The sequence below is a fragment of the Lolium rigidum genome, chromosome 7, assembly GCF_022539505.1.
Source record: "Lolium rigidum isolate FL_2022 chromosome 7, APGP_CSIRO_Lrig_0.1, whole genome shotgun sequence".
Lineage (NCBI taxonomy): Eukaryota > Viridiplantae > Streptophyta > Magnoliopsida > Poales > Poaceae > Lolium > Lolium rigidum.
Genome location: NC_061514.1, coordinates 240,844,274 through 240,856,773, shown reverse-complemented (window position 1 = coordinate 240,856,773; position 12,500 = coordinate 240,844,274).

The window sequence follows — 12,500 nt, the reverse complement described above, 5'->3', positions numbered from 1 at the left end:
TTTATTTATCTTTGCCAAACGGTTCACCGCTCCATCCCCTTGCTCTGCTCTGTTCACCAAACCAAAAAACCCTTCTCCCCTGCAGCCATGTCTTCCTCTTCCTCCTCCGCTTCAGGCCTCTCTCTCCAACCGTCGCCGAAGAACAAGGAAGAGGACGATCCCCGCTCCGGGCGAACCCCATCTCCTCCGAAAAGGAGAAGAAAGGAGGAGAAGCGGAGAAGACCAAGGCCTCCCCCTCCGCCGGGCTTCCGCCGAAGAAGCGCTCCCGCATGTGGGCGGACAGCGAGGACGACGATGACGACGAGGAAGAAGAAGATGAGGAGGAGGAAGATGATTCCTCCTCCTCCGCTGGGTATCCTCCAACGAAGCGCTTCCGCAGCTGGGCGGATAGCGAGGATGATGATAATGAGGAGGAGGAGGAGGAAGCTCCAGCCGACGGCTGGGGCAGCAGCAGCGAGGAGCTTCCTGGGAGCAGCGCCGACGACCTCGACGACGGCGATGATGAGGACAACGACGACTAGTAGGGTAGGACTAGCAGTAGCAGTGCACTAGGCACCAGATCCCTCTTTTGAGAGCCATCGGCTCTTCTTGTAAAGCCGCTCCTTTGAATTAATGAGAATTGTTCTTCCAATTTCTCCTTTCATTAACCCAATTTCCATCCTCCCGCTTCCCACGCCAAGACCGATAGTAACGAATCGGACTATTATTGTTTCTCTTGACCGTGGCGTTTTGCAGTCCCGCAGCCGATGACTGTTCATCGGCTAATTTGAGAAACCAGTCTCTTCCTTTTCTTGCAGCACCAGCACGGTCCAAACCTCGTACCAGACGACGGCTTTTCCTTCCCAGTTCCTCCCTGAGAAGATCATGATGCAGTGACAGCCGAGGTAACTCTAATCGGCTCTCAAAAATAGAGCACCTCCCAAGTTAGTGGCCCTCCGAGCCTTAGTCAAGGCGAGAAAGGTAGCGAAATAGCCAATCAGGTCGCCATTGACCTCACGCCACAATGCGAGCCAGCCGATTCCAACAAAATCGGCTCCCCGGAGCGAGAGAACCTTCGGGGTGAGCTGCCCCCGAGCTTTCGAGTCTACTCCTTGCGCCTTGTTGATTAGATCGGCTCCCTTCCTTCGGTGGATCTGAGGCAATCCATCCTTGACCTGATCTGCACGTCCAGGCTGCTCTTGGCATGGCTCTTGAAGAGAGGATCCGAGCCCTTAAACTACTCCATTGACCCTCTCATCGTAACAGTTATTCCTCTTGAGTCGATCGCCATGCATCGGCTTTTATATCCTTAAGTCGATGTCTGCTGCATCGGCTGTGCTTAAAAAATTTCGAATTTTCAGAATTTTTACGGCCGACTTGTGCATCGGCCCCCATACTTCAATACCCATCACCAAAGGATGAGACGCTTCCATTGCATATCCTCGTGTTTTATCCATGGATGGTGAGGATAATTTTTTGGCCGATTGCTGGAATCGGCCTCCACGTTGCTTGCTCGGTGAAGGTTTTGTGATGTCCCTTCATAACTTTTTTGGGGCCGATCACAAGGATCAGCCTCGCCACGTTTGCTTTTTTTACTGGCCGATTTAAAATCGGCCTCCATACCTTACTGCCCATCATCCCACATGCTTGGGAAATACTTCTTGAGGTGTTGACCATTGACGGCTACTGGGAACTTCTGCCCGTCTAACTCTTCCAACATGTATGCATTACCCTTCAAGGCCTGGACGACCTTGTACGGTCCGTGCCAATTAGGAGACCACTTGCCATATGCCTTGTCCCTGGTTCCTAACGGCAACACAGCTTCCCATACTAGATCGCCAACTTGAAACTCCTTTGGTCTAACCTTTTTATTGTAGGCACGCGCTACCCTGGCTTTGTTCTCCTTAATCTTCTCCAATGACCAAAGCCTCAGTTCAGTTGCGTCCTCAATAGTGTCACTCATCAAAGCTGCGTATTCTTCCGCTGTCAGATCATTCTGAAACGTGACACGTCTTGATCCAGCCGTAATTTCCCAAGGTAATACGGCTTCCTGTCCATAGACAAGCTGGTATGGCGAAGTCTTTATAGCTCCATGGCACGACATGCGGTAGGCCCATAATGCTTCTGATAACTTCTCATGCCAATCCCTAGGGTTCTCGTCAATCTTTCTCTTGATCAGCTTGATTAAGCTCTGATTGGACGCTTCAGCTTGCCCATTAGCCTGAGCATAGTACGGAGATGATCGGATCAATTTAATCCCCATGTCATCGCAGAATTTCCTGAATTCTTTAGAAACAAAGACCGAACCTCCATCGGTCGTGATAGTTTGGGGAATCCCGAACCTATGAATCACGTGTTCTTTCACAAACTTGATCACATCTTCTGATTTCACCTTCTTCATAGGGACGGCTTCCACCCACTTGGTGAAGTAATCCGTGATGGCCAAAATCCATTCATGTTTTTTACTCGACGCCGGATGGATTTTGCCGATCATGTCCATGCCCCACCCTCGGAACGGCCAAGGCTTGATGATAGGGTTCATCGGCCGATGCTTGGTACCATCCGAACCTTCCCAAACATCCGGCATGCTTGGCACCCCTTGTAGTAATTGAAGCGGTCTTCAAGCATGGTGGGCCAATAAAACCACTGAGCGCTCGATTAGCCACTTCATCTTGTGAGCCGGCTGATGAGTTCCACGGGCGCCTTCGTGCACCTCATGTAAGAGCCGATTAGACTCAGTTGGTCCCAGGCACTTGAGTAGTAACCCTTCCAACGTCCTGTAGAACATATCGTCTCCTATGAGGACATACTTCATGGCTTTGTATCTTATCCGTTTAGGTGCCCCCCGAGCCGAATCTTTTAAGTAATTGAAGATTTCGGCTCTCCAATCATCCTGTTCCAGGAATTGCACCTGAACTTCCGACCCTTCAGGTATATCTATGTAGCCTGACGCCATTTGCGCGAGATTGTTGGCCTCGGTGTTTTGGGATCTTGGGACCCAATTAAAGTTGATGTACCGAAACTGTGTCATCAACTCACGGCATTCCATCCAATATGGGAAAAGCGATTCACTCTCGCACTTATATTCATCCGTGAGCTGGTTAATCACCAACTTGGAGTCTCCAAAAAGCTCTACTGCCTCTGCCCCGGCTTCCAGTAGCAACTCCATCCCCTTACGTATTGCCTCATATTCTGCTACGTTGTTGGTGCAAGGGGTAGATAATCTGATGGAGAAGGAGTATTCTGCCCCCCGAGGCGACACGAGCAGAATGCCGATGCCACAACCATCGTCGCAAGCCGATCCATCGAAGAACATAGCCCATGCACGTATAGATAGTGCTGCTATATTGGTACTGATTCGCTCAGCTATGAGATCGGCCAACGCTTGCCCTTTGACTGCTTTCACTGGCTGATACCGGAGATCGAACTCTGACAACGCAAACATCCACTTACCCAGTCGGCCTTTCAAAACAGGGGCCGACAGCATGTGCTTGACAACGTCCGACTTGCATATGACGAAGATCTCTGCCGTCAAAAAGATGTGATGCAGCTTGGTGCGAGGTAAAGAACGAGCAGAGGCACAGTTTCTCGACCTCAGGATACCTTGTTTCCGCGTCCAACATCCTTCTGCTGAGGTAGAAAACGACCTTTTCGACGCCCTCGTAGAGTTGTACCACTACCGAGGCGATGGACGTGTCAGCTACTGACAAGTAGATGTAGAACGGCCTGTCTTGCTGGGGCGGAACTAGCACAGGCGGCGTCGTCAGGTACCGTTTAATTTCATCAAACGCCTGCTGCTGTTCTGCCCCCCAGTGAAATTCGTCGTCAGATTTAGTCTTCACCAACGCCATGAACGGCTCGATCCGTCCTGACAGGTTAGAGATGAATCGGCGGACGAAGTTGATCTTGCCGATAAGACGTTGGAGTTCCTTCTTCGTGGTGGGCGGCTGCATGGTACGCACTGCCTCCTGACTTTTCAGGCCGATCTCAATTCCTCGCTCATGAACCAGAAATCCTAGGAACCGACCGGCCGTCACGCCGAGGCGCACTTCTTTGGGTTCATTCTCGGTCCGAACTTCCGAGTTCGGTCTAGGACAGCGTCGAAGATCTCCCGGGTGTCCCTCCATGGAGACGGACTTGACTACCACGTCATCGATGTAGATTTCCACTAACTTGCCGATCGGATCGTGAAATATATAATTCATGGCTCTTTGATATGTTGCACCAGCATTCTTCAATCCGAAGGTCATGACCACATATTCAAACAAGCCCACCGCCCACGGTACTCGAACGCGGTCTTGTGTATATCTTCTGGAGCCATGAAGATCTGGTTATAGCCGGCGTTGCCATCCATGAAGCTCAAAACCTTGTGGCCGGCGGCTGCATTGATCAAAGTCTCCGCCACCGGCATTGGATACTCATCTTTTGGAGTGGCTCTGTTAAGATCTCGGAAATCAATAGCCACACGCCACCGGCCGTCCTTCTTTTCTACAGGAACGATACTGGAGATCCATTCAGCATACCTGCATGGCCTGATGAATCCAGCGGCCAGCATCTTCTCGATCTCTTTCTTGACCTCTTCCAGGATTTCGGCCTTCATCTGACGAGCTCGTTGTTGGAACGGCCGAAATCCTTTCTTAAGGGGGAGCCGATGTTCAATGATGCTCCTGTCTAACCCAGGCATCTCTGTATAATCCCATGCAAAGCAGTCTGGGTATTCCTTCAATAGAGCAATCATCTGACTCCTGAGCTGCGGGTCTAACTTCTTGCTGATAAAGGTTGGCCGAGGCTTGTCCCCAGGGCCGATATCGACTTCCTCTAGCTCGTCGGCCGAGGTGAACCCATACCCCAGCTTTCCGTCCCCTGTGAGGTCGACGCCAAGTACTGGGAGAGCGGGCGGCGCGGATAATACGGTCCGATCGCTAGAATCGGTCTCCATCTTGATCATCACCAGGACTTGGTGGCAGTGTCGGAGCCGGTTGCGTGGGTCGGCTCCCTCTTCATTCTTGCTATGAGAGCAGCTGCCCTCCTTGCTACCCCTACCGAGGCGGTACCCAAGTTCTACCATGTTGATGCTGATGTCATGGGGGCGGGTTCTGTGGAAAGAGCCGATGAGTTCGGCTTCGAGGACCGCCTTGATTTCGTCATGCTTCTTCTTGAGCTCATCAGGCAGATCCTCGTACTTGACCGGAGTGTCTTCCGCCATCTCGGATGTGGATGGCGATGTTGCGGATGTCGAAGGTCGTCCCACCGGGCGTGCCAGAATGTGTTGACGTCAGAAACCCCCTGGCGGGCAGAGATGGTCAACACGGTAGAGCCGGGAACAACTAGGGCTGCGGCTGGCCCCAGTCCCTCAGAGCGACGGCCCGCAAAGCCTCCCGGTCGCACGCGCCGATGCCAATCGCAAGGGCGTGCCACCTGACCTATACCTGGTCAGGAAGGTGTGGATGATGCCTCGCTTAGTTTCCTGCATGGCATACACGTAAACATTAAATACGAGCCTCGATCGGCTCTCAGGTTATCTTGTGAATCGGCTCAAAGAGCCGATCCACCCATGATCCGGACAAGGTGTCCGAATATATGGTGGTCCTGCTTGATCAAGATGAAGCTAATGAGATCTACGACGATTTAGGGTTTTCACCGCATAATCGGATCATCCTACTCACGATTGGGCCTCGCGCTCGCGCACGGTGACTGTAAGCCGATCCTAGACAGGGCCTAAAAACCAACACGAGGTTGATCCCCGGAACATCCTTTCTAGGGCTAGCAAACGCCACCCTACACGCCGCTGGATCCTCCAACCCTTTGTAAGGCCTAACTATTGCGGATGTTAAACTAATCCTTGATGAAACAAGGAGCAACCGTAACGGATCAGATCTACTAAACTATGATCAAGCGGGGTGCCGCCCCTACACCTAAGATAGGTGTAAGGGCGGCTATATGTGCAAGGGTTGCGTAACGAAAGCATGTAATTCGAAGAACAATGCTAACCCTAACACATCTAAGATAACTACGTTGCTCGCCATCAAAAAGGCTTCAGTACGAGCAACGCATGAACAACGTGGGCAGGCTTGTGCTGCCTAGATCGCAAGATGCGATCTAGGCAGCTGTTGACTGCCAAAACCCACCGGCGGGCAGCGGCCTTGTCAACACCGTAGAGCCGGGAAGAGCCTAGAGCTGCGGCTGGCTGAGACCCCTCCGAGCGACGGCCCGCAATGCTCTTCTGGTCACACGCGGCGTTGCGAAGTGCAAGGGCGTGCCACCTGACCTATACCTGGTCAGGAAGGTGATGGGGGATGCCTCGCTTAGTTTCCTGCAGGGCATACATGTAAACATTAAATACGAGCCTCGATCGGCTCTCAGGTTATACTGTGAATCGGCTCAAAGAGCCGATCCACCCATGATCCATGCGGGGTGCACGAATACTTGGTGGTCCTGCGTGATCAAGATAGAGCTAATGAGATCTACGACGATTTAGGGTTTTCACCGCATAATCGGATCATCCTACTCCAGGTTGGGCCTTGCGGCCACGCACGGTGCTCGTAAGCCGATCCTAAACAAGGCCTAAAAACCAACATGGTGTTGATCCTCGGAACATCCCGTTTAGGACTTGCGAACGCCACCCTACGGGCCACTGGATCCTCCCCCCCTTTGTAAGGCCTAACTATTGCAGATATTAAACTAATCCTTGTAGAACAAGGAGCAATCGTAACGGATCAGATCTACTAAATAATGATCAAGCGGGGTGCCGCCCCCACACCTGAGACAGGCGTGAGGGCGGCTAGATATGCAAGGGTTGCACTACGTAAGCATGCTTAAACGAAGAACAATGCTAACCCTAACACATCTAATGATAACTACGTTGCTCGCCATCAAAAGCGCTTCGATACGAGCAACGCATGAACAACGTGGGGCTTGTGCTGCCTAGATCGCAAGATGCGATCTAGGCAGCATGTCGCTACTGATAGAAACCCTCGAGACGAAGGAGTTGGCGATGCGCCGAGATTGGTTTGTTTTTGGGGTTGAACGTGAGTTGTTGTTTATTCCATAAACCCTAGATACATATTTATAGTCCAGCAGACTCTCTAATGCAGGCGTGCACCAACCGTGCACGAATAAGATTCTATCTCTAAACTAAGATACGATCTAATATGTTACAGATACACGGGCAATTAAGCCCATCTTGGTATAAAAGGCCGATCCACATACTTCTTCTATATATATATATATTTCCTCTCATCCATCTTCGATCGCGGCCCACCTCTGACTTGGTCAAATTCCGGTGATAACACATGCCCCCCTGGTTTTGGAAATGATATTTCCAAAATCATTACGTTTTTCTTTCGTCGGGTCATGTCATGGCAGAGCAGAACCATTGCAGCATTTTTCGTCGGGTCGTGTCATGGCAGAGCAGAACCATTGCTCCGCACAATTTGACCGTTGTCTTCGGGTACTGCCTCCTCGAAAACTGCTGTGGCATTGAATTTTTTCACCGTAGCCCCCTTTTATTTAACCGCTCTGAGTGATTCGCCATTTCACCATCCTGCTCTGTCCTGGCCATCGGTACCAAAAAACCCTCAAAACTCCCACAGCCATGTCTTCCTCTTCTTCCTCTTCCTCGTCGGTCTTCCACGACTCCTCCTCCGAGCTTTCCTACGGGTCCTCTTCCTCCCGTGAGACGCCACCGGACATCCGCGCCCCAGAAGCATGGGACCTGGAAGACCACGCCTCCTCTGTCTGGTCCGAAGACGACCAGTCCCTGACCAGCGGGGACGAAAATCTTCAGTTCCTCGCCGTCGGGGAACTGGAGTCGGAGAGCGAGGACGACCAGTTCCCCTGGGACGGCTGCCCCACCTCTGAAGAAGAGGAAGAGGAAGACGACGGCGACGACGACGACTCCCTCGAGGGTTACCCGCCAGCAAAGCGCCTCCGCATGTGGTGGGACGACGACAGCAGCGACGATGAAGAGGAAGATGAAGCTCCTGCAGAGGGCTATGGGAGCAGCGACGAGGAACCCATCGGCAGTAGTGCCGATGAGAGTTCCGAAGACGACGACGAAGGAAGCAACGGCCCGTAGATTAAGATCTTCTAATATAGGCCTAGCAGTAGTAGATTGGTCAATAGACCCTTCTTTTGTTCTTCCTTCCCGAGCAATCGGCCCCTTCTTTATAAGAAATCCCCTTAACTAACTTCATTCCTTTGCCGATTGTCGAATGGAGTTGTCGCACAGGGAGCCGATGGCAGGATATCGGCTCATCTTGCTATCTTGCATAAACTTACTTCACTAAAGTCGATATCAGCGTATCGGCTCTGTTCTCTGAAGTCGATGCCCGTGCATCGGCTGTGATTTTTATATATATATTTTTTTTTTACTGGCCGATTCTGAAATCGGCCCCCACATCTTACTGTCCGATTCTGAAATCGGCCCCCTACATCTTACTGTCCATCATCCCACATGCTTGGGAAATATTTCTTGAGGTGTTGACCATTAACAGCCACGGGGAACTTTTCGCCGCTCAATTCCTCCAGCATGTATGCATTACCCTTCAAGGCCTGGACCACTTTGTACGGACCGTGCCAATTAGGAGACCACTTGCCATATGCCTTATCCCTGGTTCCTAATGGCAACACAGCTTCCCACACAAGATCACCAACTTGGAACTCCTTTGGCCTAACCTTTTTGTTGTAAGCACGAGCCACCCTGGCTTTGTTCTCCTTAATCTTCTCCAACGACCAAAGCCTGAGTTCTGTTGCGTCCTCAATAGTGTCGCTCATCAAAGCTGCATATTCTTCAGCTGTCAGATCATTCTGAAACGTGACGCGCCTTGATCCAGCCGTAATTTCCCAAGGCAATACGGCCTCCTGTCCATAGACAAGCTGGTACGGCGAGGTCTTTATAGCTCCATGGCACGACATGCGGTAGGCCCATAATGCTTCTATAACTTCTCGTGCCAATCCCGAGGATTCTCGTCAATTTTCCTCTTGATCAGCTTGATCGAGGCTCGATTGGATGCCTCGGCCTGTCCGTTAGCTTGAGCATAGTATGGGGATGATCGGATCGGTTTAATCCCTACGTCATCACAGAACTTCCTGAATTCTTTAGAAGTGAAGACCGAACCTCCATCGGTCGTGATAGTCGGGGATTCCAAACCTATGAATGACGTGTTCTTTCACAAACTTGATCACGTCCTCTGATGTTACTTTTTTCATAGGGACGGCCTCCACCCACTTGGTGAAGTAATCTGTGATAACCAAAATCCATTCATGTTTTTTACACGATGCCGGATGGATTTTACCGATCATATCCATGCCCCACCCCGAAACGGCCAAGGCTTGATGATGGGGTTCATCGCCGATGCTTGGCACCATCTGAATTTTTCCAAACATCCGACATGCTTGGCACCCCTTGTAATAATTGAAGCAATCTTCAAGCATAGTGGGCCAATAAAACCACTGATCGCCCGATCAACCACTTCATCTTATGAGCCGGTCGATGTGTTCCACAGGCGCCTTCATGCACCTCATGTAAGAGCCGATTGGACTCAGTCGGCCCTAGGCACTTGAGTAGCAACCCTTCCAATGTCCTGTAGAACATATCGTCTCCTATAAGGACATACTTCATGGCTCTGTATCTCACCCGTTTAGGTGCCCCCCGAGCCGAATCTTGTAAATAATCAAAGATCTCGGCTCTCCAATCATTCTGTTCCAGGAATTGTATCTGAACTTCCGCTCCATCGGCTATATCTATGTAGCCTGACGCCATTTGTGCGAGATTGTTGGCGTCGGTATTCCGGGACCTCGGGATCCAATTGAAGTTGATGTACCGGAACTGTGTCATCAACTCACGGCATTCCACCCAATACGGGAACAGCGATTCACTTTCGCAATTATATTCCTCCGTGAGCTGGTTAATCACCAACTTTGAGTCTCCGAAGAGCTCTACGGCTTCAGCTCCAGCTTCTAATAACAATTCCATTCCCTTACGTATTGCCTCATATTCTGCTACGTTGTTGGTGCAAGGGGTAGATAATCTGATGGAGAAGGAGTACTCTGCCCCCCGAGGCGATACGAGCAGAATGCCGATGCCGCAACCACCGTCGCAAACCGATCCATCGAAGAACATAGCCCATGCACGTATGGATAGTGCTGCTATATTGGTGCTGATCCGTTCAGCGATGAGATCGGCTAACGCTTGGCCCTTGACTGCCTTCGCGGGCTGGTACCGGAGATCAAATTCTGAAAGCGCAAGCATCCATTTACCGAGTCGGCCTTTCAAAACAGGGGCCGACAACATATGTTTGACGACGTCTGATTTACAGATGACGATGATCTCTGCCGTCAGAAGGATGTGATGAAGCTTGGTGCGGGTGAAGAATAAGCGAGAGGCAAAGTTTCTCGACCTCAGGGTATCTTGTCTCCGCGTCCAGCATCCTTCTGCTGAGGTAGAAAACGACTCTTTCAACGCCATCGTAAAGTTGCACCACCACTGAAGCGATGGACGTATCAGCTACTGACAGGTAGATGTAGAATGGCCTGTCTTGCTGGGGCGGAACTAGCACAGGCGGTGTTGTCAGATATCGCTTAATTTCATCAAACGCCTGTTGCTGTTCTGCCCCCAGTGAAACTCGTCGTCAGACTTGGTCTTCACCAGCGCCATGAACGGCTCGATTCGTCCTGACAGATTAGAGATGAACCGTCGGACGAAATTGATCTTGCCGATGAGGCGTTGAAGCTCTTTCTTCGTGGTCGGTGGCTGCATGGTACGCACCGCCTCCTGACTCTTCAGGCCGATCTCGATTCCCCGTTCATGAACCGAGAAAACCTAGGAATTGACCAGCCGTCACGCCAAAGGCACACTTCTTCGGATTCATTCTCAGCCCGAATTTCCGAGTCCGGTCTAGGACGCGCCGTAGATCGTCCAAGTGCCCCTCCATGGATACCGATTTGACCACCACGTCGTCGATGTAGATCTCCACCAACTTGCCGATCAGGTCATGAAAAATATAATTCATGGCTCGCTGGTACGTTGCACCAGCATTTTTCAACCCAAAGGTCATGACCACGTACTCGAACAGGCCTACCGCCCCTGGTACCCTGAATGCGGTCTTGTGTATGTCTTCCGGCGCCATGAAAATCTGATTATAACCGGCGTTGCCATCCATGAAGCTCAACACCTTGTGGCCAGCAGCGGCGTTTATCAACGTTTCCGCCACGGGCATCGGATATTCGTTCTTTGGGGTAGCTCTGTTAAGATCTCGGAAATCGATGGCCACGCGCCATCGGCCGTCCTTCTTCTCCACCGGAACTATACTGGAGATCCACTCAGCATACCTGCACGGCCTGATGAATCCGGCGGCCAACATTTTCTCAATTTCCTTCTTGACTTCTTCCAGAATCTCGGCCTTCATCTGACGTGCTCGTTGTTGGAACGGCCGAAATCCTTTCTTCAGGGGGAGGCGATGCTCAATGATGCTCCTGTCCAAACCAGGCATCTCTGTGTAATCCCATGCAAAGCAATCCGGGTATTCCTTCAACAGGGCTATCATCTGTCCCCTGAGCTGCGGATCTAACTTCTTGCTGATAAAAGTAGGTCGAGGCTTATCCCCGGGACCGATGTCAACTTCTTCTAGCTCATCAGCTGATGTGAACCCGTACCCTAGCTTCCCGTCACCTGTGAGGTCTACGCCGCATGCGGGAGAGCGGGCGATACGGATACAGAGGGCCGATTACTAGCGTCGGCTTCTATCTTGATCATCACCAGGATGTTTTGGCGGTGTCGGGGCCGATCACATGGAGCAGCCTCTTCCTTGTCTTTGCCACGAGAGCAGTTGCCCTCGCCTTTATCTTCCTCAAGGGGGTACCCCAGTTCTATCATGTTGATGTTGAACGGATGTCCTGGTTGGCACCTCCCGGGGTGAGTACCGTTAATCCTGTCAACGGCACGCGCCGGTGAATTATGCGCTCCTGGTGTCGCCGATGTGTGCGACAACGGCAGGCGGGGCTGGAGTGGCACTTTTCCTTGGTAGGTTCTGAGAGCTGGCTCTAACAAAGAGTGCTGATTCTTCATGACCTCCCTGATCATCCGAACGGCGACATGCTCCAAAGTATTCACCAGGCTCTCGGAATGGAGACGCAACGAGTGAGCCACTATGCCACCAATCTCATGGCGTACGGCCCTGGTACGTTCTTCTGACGGGACAGATAGGTCTACTTCATCAAGTGCGCCTTCCGGCGAGAACTCCTTCCGCCTGACGCCATGCGGACGGGTTCTGCGATATGAGCCGATGAGGTCGGCTTCGAGGGTAGCCTTGATCTCGTTGTATTGCTTCTTGAGGTCATCAGGCAGATCCTCGTAGGTGACTGGCGTGCCGTCCGCCATCTCAGATGTAGATGGCGATGTGGTTGATGTAGACGATTGTCCCACCGAGCGTGCCAGAATGTGGTGACTGCCAAAACCCACCGGCGGGCAGCGGCCTTGTCAACACCGTAGAGCCGGGAAGAGCCTAGAGCTGCGGCTGGCT